Here is an 18453-nt window from a genome sequence, read left to right on the forward strand (position 1 = left end):
GGCCGCTTGTTCGCGCCGCCCTGGGCCGGCCGGGCGGGGGCTTCGCGGGACTTTCCGAGCCGGGTCCGGCTGGGCGGGGATTGCGGGGCCCGGGGCCGCCCCTCCCCCACCCCCTTCCCCGCCGCCCCCCGTCCAGGCCGCAGACCCTCTGTTGGGGAGACGCCCTCCTCCCGCCCCCTGGAGCAGCCGCGCTCCTCGGCGGATCCGTCCCCATCATCGCGAGCTGGGAGCTCCCTCCCAGAAGCCTGGGTCTGCAGGGCAGGCATGTCCCGCCCCTCCGTGTCCCTCGAATTTCTCATCTGTAAAGTGGAATTCCTCCCGCCGGCCTCGTAGGACCTGGGCATGACGAAATGAGTTCACGCACGTAAAGCGCTCGGCCCAGGCCTTGGCCTACAGCAGATGCTTAATAAATGCCGGGTACAAGAGTTCCGCAGCGGGGACAGGCGTTCTACCCTTCCCGTGAACGAATGAATGAATGAACAGAGCCTCCAATAGCCCCTCCTTGCCCACCTGTCTCCCCTTCTCCCAGGAGTCCCCTTCCCCTTTGACCTGGTGAGGAGGAAGAGCAAAGGGGAGGAGTGGAGACGCCCCCCTCCACTCCCCTCTTAAAAAGTCATGCAGCCCAGGTCCCAACCTTTAGAGAGAACTGGGCTCTGAGTTCTGCAATAGGTACCATTCACTCAATAAACACTCCAAGTCCCTCTTCTGCACCCAGCTCGCCCAGAGCTCACGGTCCAGTGCTCTTCCTCAGAGTAAGCTGTTTCCCCCACCGAAGTGGAGCTGTGTCAGCAGACACCGGGTCATTAGCCCCGACCCCAGAGCACACTGCCCTCCACCCCAACACCCACTCTTCCCCCCATAGAGGGAGAGATCCTTCCCCCAGGCCCTGCACCCAAGGAGGCCCCCACAGTCTCAAGGTTTGCTATGGGATTTTCTGTTTAAACAAACTGCAGGGCACAGATGCAGCCGGGGATGAGGGAGGAAGGATGACCAAGGGCACAAGGACAGGGCGGCAGGGATTCTGCAGAAGCCTTTCAGGAGCTGTTCCACCTGGGACCCGGGCCTGGGCTTGGTGAGCTCCAGCATCCCCTGGGAAATGACGAGTCTGGGTACCAGGGTCTACAGTTTGTCTCACCTAGGCAGGGTAAGTGGCGCTGCAGTTTCCCCATTTTAGACACGAAGAAATTGAGATCCTCGCTCACACCGATTACTTCTCTCTTGGGGATCTGCCCTCAGCCCTCTCTCGGCTCCCACCTGGGACCTCTTCTCTGCACATTCTGGTGGGTGCAGAAGCCCTCAAGAGCCCCTTGCAGGGTTCAGAGCCTGGACAGGTCAAACATTATTTCCTCATTCTTAGAACTCTGTCCCTTGGTATTCAGTCCTCAGAGGAGGGTCTGGGTTCCCCTTGCAAGGTGCTCTGGAGCCTGGACTGGGCCCCTTCTGCTCTGGGCAGTGCTGCAGATTCCTGTGGGGAGGAATCACGCCAGGGCAGGCTCCTGAGGGGTGGGTCCTGAGAGCACTGACGTTTGCCTAAGAAGGGAGGAACTAACTTCCTTCCTTCCTTCCTTCCTTCCTTCCTTCCTTCCTTCCTTCCTTCCTCCCTCCCTCCCTCCCTCCCTCCCTCCTAAGTAGTAGCAGCAACAGTCTCCCTCCCTCCCTCCTCTTCCCCTTCTAAGTACAGCAACAGCCTTCCCCCCCTTCCTCCCTTCCTCCCTTCCTCCTTCCTTTCTGAGTAGTAGCAGCAGCAGCAGGGGCTCTCAGAGAGGTGGGAGGTGGTTGGGGCAGAGGACTGAAGAGCTAGGCCTGGGCTATGAGGATGTGCACAGTGCTTGGGCTGGGGCCTGGACTCCAGCCACATCTGGGCTGCTGCATCCCCTTCGACGTGGGCCTATACCTCGCCAGTCTTTTCAGTGGGAATGATTCCTGAGTGGTTTCTGCATGCCCAGTTGGCAGAGTGGCCAAGGGGCTGCCAACGTGCCAAGTTTCCCAGCCAGGCCTGGCCCCCGGGAGGCCCCACTGGTACTGGGACAGTGGGCCCTTGAGAGGGGCCGTGGGGGCTGAAGGGTTCCCACCGAAGACAAAGAGCCCAGTGTGGGCTCCAGCCTCTCTGCTCTGACCAGCTGCAGCTGCCTCATTGGCAAGGGATGGGGATGGGGGTGGGGGTGGGAGTGGGGGTGGTTAGTGGGGGTCACGTTCCCTTGGCCAGGGTTGCAGCAGGACAGTCCCTGACCAGCTCCTGGTCCCTTGGTGACAGCTGAGTTTAAATGCATCCTGTTAACCTGCAAGACCACTTCCAAGAATTTACCCTGTGCATCATAGCATGTGAGCCTGTAGATGAACGGCAAGGACAATGGACACTGAGGCATGTGTTTATATCCTCACCCTTGGAGGCTAAAATCTCAGCTCTCCCACTTGTCACCTGTGTGACCTTGGTCAAGTTACTTAAGCTTCCTGAGCCTCAGTTTTTTCATCTGCAAGATGGGGTTGATGAGGAAAATAACAGGACCTACTTCAAAGGGTTTTGCCAAGGATTAAATAAGTTACTAACGATAAAGCATTGACAATAGTAGAGTATTTGTCACTTAACATGTGTTCGTTAAGTAAAACTTTGCTGGCTGAGCACGGTGGCTCACATCTGTAATCCCAGCACTTTGGGAGGCTGAATAGGGGGGATCACTTGAGACCAGGAGTTGGAGAACAACTTAGGCAACATAGTGAGACCTGTCTCTACAAAAACTCTAAAAATTAGCCAGGTGTGATGGTGCACATATGTAGTCCCAGTGACTTGAGAGGCTGAGGTGGGAGGATTGCTCAAGCCTGGGAGGTTGAGGCTGCAGTGAGCCCTGACTGCACCACTGCACTCCAGCCTGGGTGACAGAGCAAGACCCTGTCTTAAAAAGAAAAGAAAAAAGAAAAAGGCTAGGCATGGTGGCTCACACCTGTAATCCCAGCACTCTGGGAGGCCAAGTCGGGTAGATCACTTGAAGTCATGAGTTCAAGACCAGCCTGGCCAACATGGTGAAATCCCATCTCCACGAAAATACAAAAAGCCGGGCATGGTGGTTGGCACCTGTAGTCCCAGCTACTTGGGAGGCTGAGACAGGAAAATCACTTGAACCCAGGAGGTGGAGGTTGCAGTGAGCCAAGATCAGGCCACTGCATTCCACCCTGGGTGACAGGGCAAGACTCTGTCTCAAAAAAAAAAAAAAAAAAAAAGAAGAAGAAAAAAGAAAAAAAAGTTGTAGCAACATCATTTTTATTAGGCTAAACTATATGAAGTTGCCATTTTTGTAGGGCTAGCAAAGATTTATTGGTAAGAATTCTAAAACTAAATGGCCACCCAGAGGAAATTTGATAAATTATGGCCCATGTATGCCATGCAGTGCCATGCAGCTATGGGACAGACTGGGGAAGATCTGTGTGTGGGCATGTGGAACAGCCTCCAGGACTGACACACACACACAGAGGCAGTGTGACAGGGACCAGGGCTGGACCAGGCTCTGATGCTTCCTAGCTGTGTGATGTCAAACACATTAGTAACATCCCATGACACTGGCCTCACTGGCCCACTGTGATGGGGACATCACTGCTCTGCAGTCAGCACGGGGTGTTTGCTGACTGGCACTGGGAAGTCACTGCCATCTTTGAAGGAGGTTGAGCCCCCTTCTTCCTTGGCCTCCAGCCTCTTACCTAGAAAACAGTGCCAGGCTGCTTTCCAGGGTCCAGGCCCTCCCTCTGAGAGGAAGCCTCCCCTTTGGGCCTCCTAGATTTGTACCTAAGTTGTTCAAACAGCTGCCAGACTGTAGAGGAAGAGAGAAGAGCACCGGGTGGAGGGCTGCAGAGCTGCCTTTCCAAGTTCACCTCTTGTTGAACTCTGGGTGTCCCACCTACCTACCTCCAGCACCCCCTTTCCAGGGAAATGGAAGGGGAGAGGGAGGAGATCAGGGAAGATCTCAGGTCTGGGCTCTAGGTAGGGCTGGTGGAGCCAACTCTTTCCAGGGCCTCCAATAGCCTCCTCCCCTCCCCGAGTCATACTTATTCAGGATATCTGCCCCAGGCCTCTTGGGCAGGAGAGGAGGCATCTGGGCTTCCTGCCCTGGCCCAGGCAGCCTCTTGTGTGGCTTTGCATTAATCAGTTTTCCTCTCTGGGCCTCAGTTTGCTCATCTGTTAAACCCCTACTCTCACTTTGCTGGGTTAAAGACCTAACAGTAGGCTGGGCACAGTGGCTCACGCCTGTGATCCCAGCATTTTGGGAGGCTGAGGCAGGCGGATCACGAGGTCAGGAGTTCGAGATCAGCCTGATCAACATGGTGAAACCCCGTCTCTACTAAAAATACAAAAATTAGCTGGGCGTGGTGGCGCCCAGCTACTCAGGAGGCTGAGGCAGGAGACTCGCTTGAACCCGGGAGGCAGAAGTTGCAGTGAGCCAAGATCACACCACTGCACTTCAGCCTGGGCGACATAGCAAGACTCCACCTTAAAAAAAAAACAAAAAACAAAAAAACAAAAAAAACCTAACAATGGAAAGATGCATTTGCCTTGAGAGAATTCTGCTAGCTCTGAAAGTCTCATTATCCTTACTTTGCCTGCGGCCTTTCTAGCCAAGCCACACCAACCCAATCCCAGGAAGCTTCTGGAAAAAGAGTCTCCTGGGGGTTCCCCAGCCCCTGGGAAGGGAGGAAAGAGTGGGTGTGACTTGGCTCCCAGCCCTTCCCTAGGCAGCTGGCCAGTGAGGTTACTGAGCCAGCCTCTGCCCTGGCTCTGAGACTCCTGCTCTATTCAATGGGTTTCTGAAACCCTTGACTACTTAAAGGGACCCCATCAGGGACCAGGAAAATCTGGGCTGGCCAGAATACCTGCCCCCACTCAGGCCCTACCCCTGAGGATGTGTTTCTCATATCCATGCAGATCATGTGCCTTGAGAGGCCCTGGGAGCAAAGCCCTTCTGGAGACAGCACCCAGGTGTACGTTCTTTCATTCCTTCCCCCATTCATTCAATGTTGAGCACCCACTGTGTGGCTGACACTGTACTGAGCACCCACTGTGTGGCTGACACTGTTCAGACACTGGTGATAGAGTCTGAACAAGACAGACAAAGGCTCTGGTAGACCTGTGTGCACACTTGCACACACACTTTCCCAGGTCACACATGCACTTGGCCTAGTACTGTGCCATGCACATTGCAAAGAGTCATCTAACTCATGCCTGTAGAGATCACATCAAGATCAAATGCATGCAGACAGGCTCACATGAACATCAGCCCCTATGCTGCAAACCCACAAGTATGTGCACATGCAAAGGTCAACTCCAGCTCCCACCCTCAGGTCCCCAATCAGTGCACATGCACCTACTGACTCCGGCTGGGTTTGTACCTGCATGTAAATACACAGTGATGACAGCACATACAGGCACAGGAATCTCAGGCCCATACACCCTTACTCAAATCACATTATTTATGTTTATACAATATATACAGACAGATGTGTACACATCTCACAAACACGCATGGAGCATCCAGCTAACTACTGGGAAGAAATAAAGGTAGGAGACAGAATGGCTCTTTGGGGGTCAGAGAACGGTGCAATTGCTGCATCTCCAGGATTGCAGAGTGGAGGCCAAGACTCCTCTCATGTATTACAGGCTGGCATCTAGCCGGCCAGCCCCCCTCTCATACCTCCACTGCTAAGGGTGTGGCCCTCCCAGCCCATTTTCAGGGGCAGTTAGACAAAGCTGGGAGACTGCTTGAGGCCCAGAGCTTCCCTCAGGAAGCTGGGCTGGTGGAGCCCTGACCAGGGGAGACCTGCCTGTGGCCCCAGCTCTGCTGGCAACCCACCGTTTCTCATCACAAGTGCCTTCCCACTTCTGGCCTCTGCTGGTTCTTCTATAATGGGGGGAGAGAGTTTCCCAACAGTTACTATGATACCACCCTCCCAGGAGGCCAACCAATCTGAGACTCTGAGAGCCCCTCTCCACCCCGACAAAGCCCTCATTGAGGCAGTGGCTCTCAACAAGGGTGGCTCTGCCCCTCAGAGGGTACCAGGGTGGTTTCAGTCCTCAGAAATGACGGGGTCACCACTGTCATTCAGTGGGTGGGGGACAGGAAAGCTACGCTGGTGAAAGTCCCACTTCAGGAGATTTGTTGTTCATCAGATATCCTCCTAGATATTCAAGTGGGTAAAAAGTCCGGGTAACCCATCCTAGACCTAACTCTGGTTTACAAATGAATATTTTTTGGTGTGGCTTTAATCCGTCATACATTTTTCAAAGGTGCAGCTACTGAAGTCATTCTGAACTAGAGGTCAGGTACAGCGACATGACTTTCTGCTCTTAAATCTAAGGGTAGGCCGGGCTCAGTGGCTCACATCTGTAATCCCAGCACTTTGGGAGGCTAAGGCCAGGAGTTTGAGACCAGCCTGACCAATATGGTGAAACCCTATCTCTACTAAAAATACAAAAATTAGCCAGGTGTGGTGGCATGCCCCTGTAATCCCAGCTACTCAGGAGGCTGAGACAGGAGAATTGCGTGAACCTGGGAGGCGGAGGTTGCAGTGAGCTGAGATCACAGCACTACACTCTAGCCTGGAGTTTCTGAGACTCTGTCTCAAAAAACAAAAACAAAAAATCTAAGGGTAGGCTGGGCGAGGTGGTTCACACCTGTAATCCCAGCACCTTGAGAGGCTGAGGTGAGAGGACTGCTTAAGCCCAGAAATTCGAGACCAGCCTGGTAACAATGCAAGACTCCATCTCTATTACAATAATTTTAATTTTTTTAAATCTAGCGGTATATTTTTAATAAATAGGTGCCCAAGGCTGGTTACTTCATTGGCTCTTGTGGTGTGGTCATGCCAGAGCATTCATGTAGGGAGGTGGAGGGCCTTTTTCATCTCTTATGCCAGTATATAGTTTGTTTTTGAAGTCAGGTGTCTAGGCAGGCTTATTACCTAGGAATATCATGACAGGAAAATGAAGAACGCTTTTTTTTTTTTTTTGAGGCGGAGTTTTGCCCTTGTCGCCCAGGCTGGAGTGCAATGGCGCGATCTCGGCTCACCGCAACCTCCACCTCAATAGCTGGGATTACAGGCATGCACCATCAGACCCAGCTAATTTTTGTATTTGTAGTAGAGTCGGGGTTTTTCCATGTTGGTCAGGCTGGCCTCGAACTCCCGACCTCAGGTGATGGGCCCGCCTCAGCCTCCCAAAGTGTTGGGATAACAGGCGGGAGCCACCGCGTCCGGCCGAAAAACGCTTTTTAAAACGTGTTCTCTAATGGGTCCGGGAGTCCGCCGCGGTCTCGGGCGCCACCAACTGGCTGTCATGAGAACTGCAGGCGAGGGCCGGCCGGGCTCCAGGACCAGGGACAGCGCCCCGGGCGCCTCTCACAGCAGGGTGGGGACCCGGAGCCGCCCGGACAGCGCCCCGAGTCACCGGCCGCGCGCTCGCCGCCCTCCGCACTTCCTCACCCCTCCCTTACACGGAGGCGGCCCCAGCGCCCCTCCTCGCCCTCTCCCCGGCGCCAGGCGCCGCCACACGTCTCCCAGCTCACAAGGGCGCACCTGCGCCCGCCCACTGTGCTCTCGCCGCCCCCTCCCGCGGGACCCGTTCTCTCGGTGCGCAGATCACGGGGCCGCACCTACGCGTTCCGGGATCTCTGTGATCCTGACAACAGCCCCGTGAGGCCGATCTTGCAAGAGTTACATGTCTGCCATGGCTGACGGGGGAAATTGAGGTGTGCAAACAGCAGATCCAGCTCTTCCGAGCTCTTCGGGACCTCAGTCCCTATCATCCGTGCGCTGCGGCTCAGTGGCACAGCCCCTTCTAGTTCCCGAGGCCCTGTGCCAAGCGCTTTCATCCAGTCCTTAAACCCACCCTGTAAATTAGGTACAATCATCTTCCCCATTTCACAGATCAGGAAGCCGAGGTCCCAGAGGCCGAGTGGCTTGCCTAAGGATCAGTGGATGCAGATATGGCTACAAAACCTCTCTGAGGTCTTCACACTGCTCTGAGTCACTGCGAGAGACGCTCCTGCCAGGAAGAAAGTCCTTCCAACAGTACACACTGCCCTGCCGTGGCTGCTCTGTCCTGGTATCCTCAGGGGCTTGAATGCCTCCTGGGGTAGGATGCGGGCATGGAGCCTCGAGATCTCTCACAAAGGAACCCATCTCCCCATCCTCACAAGCTTTAGCCTCACAAAGCACCTCCCCAAGACACACAGTAGGTGCTTAATAAACTTGTTGCTTGGCTGAAGCCCTGCCTTCCAGGAACCAGGGCTCTAAATGCATAACTACACAGCCTGGATACAGAGCAGGGCAGTGTGAGCCAGTGAGGAAGGGCACAGGCTCGAGAGGGCTGGACAGAGTGGGTTCCAACTCAGCTATTTTTTTTTTTTTTGAGACAGAATCTCACTCTGTCACCCAGGCTGGAGTGCAATGGCACGATCTTGGCTCACTGCAACCTCTGCCTCCAGGGTTCAAGCGATTCTCTTGCCTCAGCCTCCTGAGTAGCCAGGACTACAGGCACCCGCCACCATGCCTGGCTGATTTTTGTATTTTTAGTAGAGATGGGGTTTCACCATGTTGGCCAGGCTGGTCTTGAACTCCCAACCTCAAGTGATCCTCCTGCCTCAGCCTCCCAAAGTGCCGGGATTACAGGCAAGAGCCACTGCACCCAGCCCCGACTCAGTCTTGAGCTGTGACTGTCAGCCTTAGTTTCCAATCCGGAAAATGGAGATGATACTAGCTCTTAGCTCACAGGGTGATGGCGTGTTAAACAACACAGTCACGTTAGCATGGTGTCTTGTCCTCACGAACGGCTTGCATGGTGGTGGCTGTTAACACTGTTGCCAGTAGGGTCTTCTTTGGGATATACAAAGCCCAAGAGCCCTAGCTGAATCATGCTCTCTTTTACCCCAAGGGTAAATCAGGTAGGCAGGAGGAGCAGAGGAAGAGGCTGCAAATGTAGTCGGGCTGGGTTGGGGACAGGAGGAGGAGGGAGATGGCTGGGGCACGGTGGCTCATGCTTGTAATAATCCTAGCACTTTGAGAGACCGAGGCAGGTGGATCGCCTGAGGTCAGGAGTTCGAGAACAGCCTGGCCAGTATGGCAAAACCCCATCTCTAGTAAAAATACAAAAATTAGCTGGGTGTGGTGGTGCATGCCTGTAGTCCTGGCTACTCAGCAGGCTGAAGCATAAGAATCACTTGAATCCAGGAGGCCGAGATTGCAGTGAGCTGAGAACGTGCCACTGAACTCCAGTCTGGGCAACAGAGCAAGACTCTGTCTCAAAAAAAAAAAAAAAAAAAAAAGGAGGGAGAGGCAGCCATCCTTGGTGGAGGCAGACAGCTTAGCAGTGTCTGAGACTCCCTGCCTCATAACCTAATCTCTGACCCTCAACCCTGATCAGCTCTATAGTCTCCTTGTTTTAGTGAGCACTCCATATAAATGTTCTATGAATGAATGATGTCCTACATTGACTATGAACAAAAAGAAACAGAAAGTCAACTTTAGTCCTATCATAATATATATAAGGCCTGGCATCAGTATGGGTTTGTAATCACATGGACCTGTGCTTGAATTCCTGCTCTGCCACTTCCTGGCTTGTGACTTTGGTCCATTTTCATAACCTCTCAAAGCCTCAGTTTCTTCATCTGTAAAAGGGGATGGTAATGATAATAAAACTACTTACCGCATAGGATTGTTCTTAGGATTCAGTGTAAACTGCTCACCCCTGGCACATAGTAGGCACACAATAAATGGAGACTGTCTTTAGTACTATTATTGGACACGTGCAAGGACAGCTACGAGCTGAGCCAGGAAATCTGTGTTCTGAGCTAGTGCCACCATTGGCTCACAGTGTGACTGTGGGCAGCTCCCCAGTTTTCTTCTCTGAATAATGAGGCCCCTCCAAGGGCCCTTCTCAATCTGATTTTCTGGGGCAGCCTAGCCCCTATTTGCATGGTGGGCAGAGAAGTCTCTTGGAAACAGCTCTGCCCACCAGTCTGTCTCTTCCAGACCACGCCACTGAAGGGGGTGGCATTCCCATGACAGGGAGGAGGCAGGCATCACTGAGAGTCTCAGAACCTCACCTGATACCTGCCCTGGCCCCATACAGACCTCTCAGGACCAGCCCCACTCCAACGCAGGGTGCAGCCCCAGAGCCATGTCACATAGGCGCTGGGTCTCAGAAGGAAGAGACCTGTACCAAGGTCAACTGTGTGCCCCTAGGTCCATCTCCTTGCCTCTATGAACCTCAGTTTCCTCACCCACAAAATGCGGATGAGTCTTGCTGGCCCCAGGGGCTCCGGCACGCTCAGCAGCAACCCAGATGTGAAAGTCCTTTGTGAATTGCTCCCATCAGGCATAATCATGATAATTACTATCTGTAAAACGAGGGGGTTGGACCAGCTGATCTCTGTGGGCTCCTTCCCAGCTCTGAAGCTGGAGATTTCTTGGGTTTCCAAGCTGGGAGTTCACACAGACGTAGGGGGCCAGGAGAAGTCAGAGTCTGCGGGATTGTGTGTCCACGGGAACCCCTGAAAAGTTGTCCCCATTCATCCTTTTCCCCCAAGCCAGCCTGGGGCACTGGGCCCCAGGGATAGGCCATGGGGAGGGGGAGCTGGAAGCTTTAGGGCCTGGAAGCTTCAGGGCCAAGTCGTGCAGGTATGAGCCTCCGCGTCTGAGCCCCACCCCTGCCCCTGCCCCTGCCCAGAATTGCTCCCATTACCCAGAGCACAGATTCTGTATGGCGCCCTCCCCAACCCCTTCTCATCCTGCATGCAGTACACAGAAATGGCTAAAAGTAGAGTCACACAACCCTCAATTCAAATCTCAGCCCAGCCACTCACCAGCTGGGTGACCTGGGGCAGGCTATTTAACCTCTCTGAGCCTTTGAGGGTTGCTAAGAACGATTGCTCTGAGGATTAAATGAGATAGATCCATGAAAAGTGCTTACCTAGGGCCCAGCACACTGCAAGTGCTCCATGAATGCCCCCACCTGCATCCAATTGCGCAGGCCCCATCATGCCTCCCCACAACCAGAATCTTCCTAGAATTCCTGAGCTAGCTGCCCAGTTCCCACCCGGACTGCCACGGGGTGGGCCCAGCATTGTAGAGTTTGGGCAGGTCCCAGGCTTCTCTGCCCTTTGGAGGACTACAGAGCCCATACCTCTCCAGCCAGGGAGGGCTGTGGGCTTTGGGGACTGGGACAGGTGAGGTCTTTGTCCCAGCGGCTCTGCCCAGTCCTGTTTCTAGAGGCAGGGAGCCCTGGGAGAGGGACTGTAAGGGCAACCCTCTATCCCTGGCAGAGCTCCCGCACCTCAAGTGAAAGGCAAGTGGTGAATGAGGCAAGGCTAGAGTCTTCAGTCCCATGGCATCCTGAGCCTGCTGCCCGGGTGGGCACAGTGCCTACAGCAGTCTGCCAGCAGGTGGATGGCCTCTCTCTGGACCTCTAAGAGAGGGGAAGACGCAAGAGGCTGGTGATGGTGACATCAGCTCAGGCCTTGTCCTGGCAGCCTCTCGGGGGTGCCTGATGCTGCCAACTTTTGAACAAGAATCAGGGCTGCCCTGGCAGTTCTGGCACCGAGCTTGCAGGCAGGAAGAAGTTCCCAAGGTCACCCTCCATCAGTGACCTCCACCCTATCCCTCGAGCCCTAAGTCAAGGAGTGGGGCCTTGGAGAGGGCTGTCCTCTGAGCGGGGTACTGGGGTGGCTTTCCCTCGCAGAACTGGGGCCCAGAGTTCAGGAGCCAAGCAGAGGGCTGGACCCATCCGCCCCACCTCCACCTTCTCTCTGCTGCCCCCACAGCCTGGCTGCGGCAGACACGTGGCTCCTGTGGCCTTGAGAAGGTCACAGCCTCTGAGGTGGCTCAGGCATCTGATCCTCACCCACTGCCCCCCAACCCCAGCCTTGCCAGCAGATCCACATTCTCAGGGGAGTCTGAGGAACAGGTACTGTAGTTTCCAGAACTACTGCAATTCCCCCAGAGATATGACAACACACTTGAGGCTCACACAACACAGTCACCAGCTTCAACTCATGGGAGCTGTGCTGCCAAGACAGAAACTACATCCTCCCATTCCACTGAGGGAAAGGGAGGCTCAAAGAGGCCGGGCGGCTTGCCTGAGCTCACCCAGCTAGTGGGGTGGGGCCAGAAGCGGAACACAAGGTTCCTGACTTCCTGAACCAATGACAGCCCCCGGCCCTCCAGCTCTCATAGCAACCTAGTTCCTGGGTGGCTTGGTGCGTTGATCCTCTTGCCTGCCCCTGGGATGAAAGAGGCTGGAATCCTCTCCTTTGCACACTGGGAGAAAATGAGGTCCAGGGAAACAGGCGAGGGGGCCATCCTTACACAGCAGTGGCAGGGCAGAGAACTGTGCCAGGTGGTTCCTCATTCCAGGCTAGTGGGCTCAGCCTGCCCCTCCTGTGTATCCCGCATTGATTTTGGGGAAGTACAGACTCCTCAGCCTGCCATTCAAGGCCCTTAATAGACTAACCCCAATTTGTCCCTACCCACGCCTTCCATGAATCCAACCCAGTGTCCACATTGCCACCCCCGCCCTTGCCCACGCAGTAGCCGGTCTCGCCTCCAGGACCGCCTCCACTTCTCCTCTTGCTGTGCAACTCGTAATCCTACTACTAACATTATCATTTACTGAACACCTAATATGTGCCAGGCAAGGACTCTTCAAGGAGGAAACTTACCCAGCTCACCTGGTGATAGCCATGCCAACTACCTTGGAAATGTGAAGTTACTGAAAAAATTCTCACTACTCTCAAAACACTGAAGAAAAGGCTTATATTTTTTCTGGCTGTAGAGAAATATTTGATGTTTTTTAGAAAAGATTTTTCTCCAGATTTGTCTGTGTTTGCTTTTCCTTCAGTGTGTCTCTCTGTGTTTCTCTGAGTGCAGCTTTATATTTTTCAAAGCAGTTCCCAGCCAGTATGTCTGGCCCCACAAACAACATCCCCAGGGAGGTGGGCAAATAAAAGCACGTCATCCCTGTTCTAGGGAGAAAGAAATGAGGCACAGACAAGGCAGGTGACTTTTCCGAAGTCACACAGCAGAGACTGGATTTGGCATCCTGAGGACTCCCAATCTATGTCCTTTCAGACCCAGCGGAGTGCCTAGGATAAGCTGGGCACTACCCTCAGTGTTTGCTTGCATTCGCCTTCTTATTCCTTGAAACATACTCATCAGGCAGGTGCTATGATTCCCACTTCCTAGATCAAGAAACAGACACAGAGGGAGAGAGGAACTCACCAAAAGTTGTACAGCTGCTCAGTGGCAATGTCAGAATTCGAACTTGGGTCTGCTTCCTCCGAATGGGGGCCCGAGGGAGGGTGGCCTCGGCTGGCAGAGGTATTAACCAGTAGAGTGGGCAAGTCACTTTCTCTCTTTGAGCCTCACCTCCTCATCTGACACATAGCACCAGCCTGTGGCAGGGACCGCAGGACCCAGCTCATCTCCCTGGGATCCACTACATGCTCACTAAATGCTTAGGGAGTAGGCACACAAGGCTGCTCCCATTGTGCTGGTGCAAAGCAGGAGCATCATGTTTTGCTTCCTTTCTTGCAGTAGGAAAGGCTGGAATCCCAGTGGGACCTTTCTGTTTTGGGGTGTCTCCCCACCAGCACCCCTCTGCCTCTTTTCCCTTCTTCCTCTCTGAGTCACCACCTGCCTGACAGTGCCGGTCTTTAGCCCTAATTATAGAGCACATTTTGAGGCATAAAATGTCCACAAATGTGAGCAATATAGCTGCAGCCCACTGCCCTCGGGTACCCTCCTCCTGGGCTGACCCCAGGGTGGCCGCCCCAGGAAGCCCTGAGACTGGCGACCCCTGCTTGGCCCTAGTGTGGATCCAGAGGCTGCACTCTGCAGGAAGTCCTCAGTCTGGGGCCCTATGTGCCCACACTGCCACCAGAGCCAAACTTCCTTTCCTTATTGGCACAGGGCTGCCACCTCACATCTCTGACTTTCCTCATTCCCCAGCCAGGCTCAGCTGCCTCCCAGAGCTGGAGCTGGGCCCAGAGAGGGAAAATGACTTGTCCGGGCCACACAGCCAGCAAGAGGCAGGGCCAGGCTTGGACAGGGAATCAGCACTCTGGCAGGCTTGGTGTGAATGCCGAGGGAGCGTGGTGGAGCTGGGAGCCCCTCACCGCTCCCCATCTAGCATGTCTGCCCTGGAGGCCTCACCTAAGCCCACAGAAGCACCTCTCCACAGCGCCAGTCTCTCAGAGGCACAGGTGCCAGGGCCAGCCTGGCAGAGGTCCTGCCATGCAAGGAGGTGAGCAGAGAGTGCTGAGGGCTCCCTTCCCTTCACACCAGCTGGCCCCCAGCCTTGCTGGGAGGACAAAGCAGAAACTGGGGCCTGGTAATGCCTCTAGCAAAAGCGGAAAGGAAAGGGAACCCCAGAGCCACTTGGAGCCTGCGCTGGGGCCTGTCCTGTCTTGGGAAGGACCTGCAAAACAACACCTTCAGGGACAGCAAAGGAGCAGCCTGGGGAGAGGCTCCCGTGGCAACCCGCTGGGTGTGTACACAGAGGGGAGGCAGGAGAGGAGGGTCCACTGAGTGGGAAGCACCAGGCAGTTTCCCAGGATTCTTGGGGTCAGCCAAGCTGGGTCCACATGAATCAGAAAAGAGGGAGGAAGGGGAGGCTTTGCTGGGAATGGTCGGGGGCCTCCACTTCCCTCCCCGGGTGATGAAGTGTTCACATCCCACACGCAGGAAGCTGATGTAATTCATGCGTGTGTGCACCCATGATGGCCTGGGTGTGGGTGGGTGCATGTGTGTGTCTGCCAGGTTCATTTTTAAGGGCGTAGGGCGTCCTTGTGTTCTTCCTGCATGTGCGTGTACCATGTGTGCACCCTGGAGGAGATAATGGAGGCAGACGACAGCAGATGAGGGCTTCTGAAGAGGCTCTTCTCCTTGCTGACAACCTCCGTCTCTCTGTGTACACACATGCCAGCATCTGGATGGTGTGACTCTCAGTGTTTGTGTGTCAGGCAGAGTCGGGGGCAGGGGTCTTGGCCTGGGTGTGCCCATTGTGTTCCTGTGTCTGGGTCTCAGGGCATCTGTCAGCCAAACTGTATTTGCGTTTGTGTCTGGCCGTGCTCAGGTCTCGGTTGTTTGCACAGCACGTGCGGCTGCTCGGCAGCCTCTGACAGCCAGCCAGGACAAAGGCCTCCGCAGACAGACGGCAGCATGGAGGACAGATCTGCCGGAGGAGTCCTCAAAGGGCCTCTTGGCCCCAGAACTTGACAGCAGGGCAGAGGCACGGCCAGGTGAGGGGGAGGTGGAGGCCCTGCTGTGGGAGCCTGAGGCCTGAGTGGCAGAGACCTCTCTCCCTGCTGCCCTCCAAGAGGCCAAAGGAAGAATCCTTCTTGTCTCCTAAGAGTGGAGGGTAGTTAGAGCCAGGAGAGGGGCCTCCTGAGACCCCTGCCAGGCAGGCACCTTGGGAAGAAGAGAAGAGGAGAGGGCTTTGCCCAAGGAAGCTGGGAAGGTCCCAGGGTGAAAGCACCATTATGGTGCTCCATGGGACAACCCTCCCTCCATGGGAAGGGGTGGCAAGGCAAACCTAGGACTCTGGACCCTCTCCTCAACCTGACCCAGCTTCCAGCCACGGGCACCCTCCCCTCCTGGCAGCAAAGGAGAGCAGGTCCACATGGACGTTCACCCTTCCTCCACTCCACCGCTGTGGAGATCTGCTCCCATCAAGAGTCAGAGTACCACGATTCTAGACCTCGCTGAAGGTGACTAGGTGACCTCAGGCAGTTCATTTAGCCTCTCCGAGTCTCAGTTTCCTCATCTGTGCAATGGAGGCTTCAGCCCCTGCCCTGAAATATTGCTGTGAAGGGGGAAATTGCTTGTGCCACCTGAGGATTAATCATTACCCTGGAACCCTTCCCAAGGCTATCAAGGAACACGCACCTCTTGCCAGACCCTCCAGCTGCCGGGGGCTCTCAGAGTGAGGCTGAGGTCCTGGAGAGGGGAATGGGGGGGCCCCATGGCCAGCTGGACCTGACCACTGCCTCCCCACTCAGCCACAGCCCTCAGGGCTCTGTGCCAGTCCAGAAGCCCATTCAGGGACACCTTTGGCCAATGTTCTGTCTCACCTGCGAGGCAACCTTCCCCAGTGCCCCAACCATAGCGTTTTTCCCCAAACACCCTCAGGAAGGAGGGACCACTACCTGTGCAGGGGGACCAGGAGCCTCCTGAGAGCCTCCTATGGGGAGGAAGTGGTACCATCTCACCCCCATTGCCTTTCTCTCCTACTTCCACCTGGCCAGCTTCCCTCAGTGCCCCTCCTGCCTCAGTGCCCCATCCCTCAGTGTCCCTCCTGCCTGCCGCCCCAGGGGCCTGACCTCTGACTTGGCAGGGAGGGGACTGGAGCCCGGGGACAGAGGCCAATGCGCCCTGTGAGCCGTGGATGTTCTTCCTGACCCCACCACCAGGCCTGTGCTATGACCCCAACAAGGACTCCGAGGGCACGCACAGGCTGGGGTCTGTTAGGGTAGGGAGGGGGCCGCTCACCTCCGGAGACCGTGTCTGTGCGGGTGTGTGTACCCAAGGTTTCTTCCCCAAGCCCAGGCGCCCCGCAGCTGGCACCAAACCCTGCAGAGCACGGAAACCGCCCCGTGAATTCCCACCGAGTCCTCAGATCCTGCCGAGCCGGGGGGGGGCGACGAGGGGGCGCCCAACTGCGTGACGCGTGTGCCCCGCTCTGCCGCGGGTCAGGGACAGGGGAATGCGTCCTGTCTCTGGGGATGCAAGGACATCACCGCCCTCCCCGCTCAGGGTCGTTGATCTGAGGCCCCCACTTCCTTCCTCTGAGGACAGGAGCGCCCCCCTCTGGGGGGCGCTAGGGCTTGGGCCCCTCCCCAGGGATGGAGGAAACGCGCCCACTTCCCACAGTCCCTCCTCTAAACCCCAGGCGCCCCCACCTCGAGGTGGGCGGAAAACTGGACTCCCCACCCACCCAGGGGGGTGGGACCAAAGCCCCCTGGCCGCGGCCTGGACCAAGTCCCGCAGGCTGGGGGTTCAGCCGGCTCAGTCCAGGCCTCCCCCCACTTCTCCAGCCGCCGTCAAGACCGGGCTGCGCGAGCCCAGCTGCGCCCACCCCTCGCCCCTGGAGAGCCGGGTTCCCCACGCGTTCGCCCCCACCCTCCGTCCCCGCCCGCCCGCGCGGGGTCTTGGCTGTGGGCCGACGGGAGTCTGGACACCTCCGTCCCCTTCCCCTTTCCAGGGCCGCAGCCCTGGCGGGGCGCACTCACCCGCGGGCCTGGGCCAGGGGCGTCCTGGGCTCGGCACTCTGGTGCCCGCGGCCGCCGCTGCAGCTCTGCTCAGACGCGGCCGGCGTTCGTCGCCGCCGCAGTTCGGGGAGGGGGACGTCACATGACCGCGGAGCGCTCCTTCCCCGGCGCCGCTCCCCCCTCACTGCAGAGCCCAAGCCGCGGGCGCGGGAGCGGCAGGGAGGCCCCCGCCCTGCCGCCCCGCCCCGCCGCAGGTCCCGGAGGAGGGTTCTCGGTGCCCCCATTTTACAGGTGGGGAAACTGAGGACCAGAGAGAGGCAGGGACTGGCTCAAGGTTACACAGCTAGACGGTGGCAGAACCTGGGCGACAGCCCAGCGGTCCAGGCAACAGCTCTTGCTCCAAAGGGACTGGGACAACTTCTGGAGCAAGTGGAGACGTCGGGATAGGTGGGGCCACGGCCCCCATGGGCTCCGCTTGTCTGCAGGGACGAGAGGAAGGCGCACAGGCTTCGCTGGGCGACGAAGCTGCTGCGCCCTGGCTGACGCCCTCCTCACCCGGGCGCTCGGTGCGCTTCCTGGCAGAGGCCACGCGGTTGACCCTCGCCAGCCCATTCGCGGCTCTTGGACTTGTCTCTGGACTGGGCAGCTCGCCTCCGCCCCAGCCTAACCCAGGCACAGGGTGGGTGTGGGGAGGGGAGCCATAGGCTACGGAGAAGTGGAAGGGAGGCACCAGGAGGAAAGTGGGATCAGAACAAGAGTGAAAACCCAGGCAGGGAGGGGGCGCAGAGATCACCTCAGCCTGACTTCCAAGGCCCAGGGAGAGTTAAGAGACTTGCCCAAGGTCCACAGCAAGTGAGCGGCCTGCCCACTCGAGTCCCTTATTTGATGGTCAACAAAGCCTGAGGCCCCTGTGCCCCACTCCCCACCAAGGGGGAGCCCTCACCCACACCTCTTTGTTCACTGAGCTCCTCCCCGGGGAACAGCCCACATGAAGCAAAGGGGTCTGCAAGGCCAGAACTGTGGGGGACAACGGGTGAGGGTATGGTTGGTGGCTCCAAGGTCATGAACTCGTCACAGAACACTCGTGTTCCAGGGGGATCTCTGAGATCTCTGGATCTCACCCCAATGTTCTAAGAACTGGGAAAACAGGCTGCAAAAGGCGCAAAGACAAACCTCTCTCTCAACCATTTCGAATTGGTGAGTCAAGTCG

General features: G+C 56.4%; 1 protein-coding gene across 4 annotated transcripts in view; it reads right to left on the reverse strand.

Moving 5' to 3' along the window:
* The window catches only part of RAP1GAP (RAP1 GTPase activating protein), a 73367-nt gene extending 55969 nt beyond the window's left edge, over positions 1–17398 (reverse strand). For 2 of the 4 annotated variants that reach the window (XR_004028408.1, XR_004028407.1), the window contains exon 1: positions 17265–17398. The gene's annotated coding sequence lies outside the window, so the exon portion shown is untranslated. Of the gene's footprint in view, positions 1–16524; positions 16606–17264 lie in introns of all 4 variants that reach the window. The other 2 variants (XR_004028406.1, XM_030805230.1) reach the window with 2 other exon arrangements.
* Between the last annotated feature and the right edge of the window lie 1055 nt (positions 17399–18453).

This window comes from Nomascus leucogenys, chromosome 24 (assembly GCF_006542625.1).
Source record: "Nomascus leucogenys isolate Asia chromosome 24, Asia_NLE_v1, whole genome shotgun sequence".
Classification (NCBI taxonomy): Eukaryota; Metazoa; Chordata; class Mammalia; order Primates; family Hylobatidae; genus Nomascus; species Nomascus leucogenys.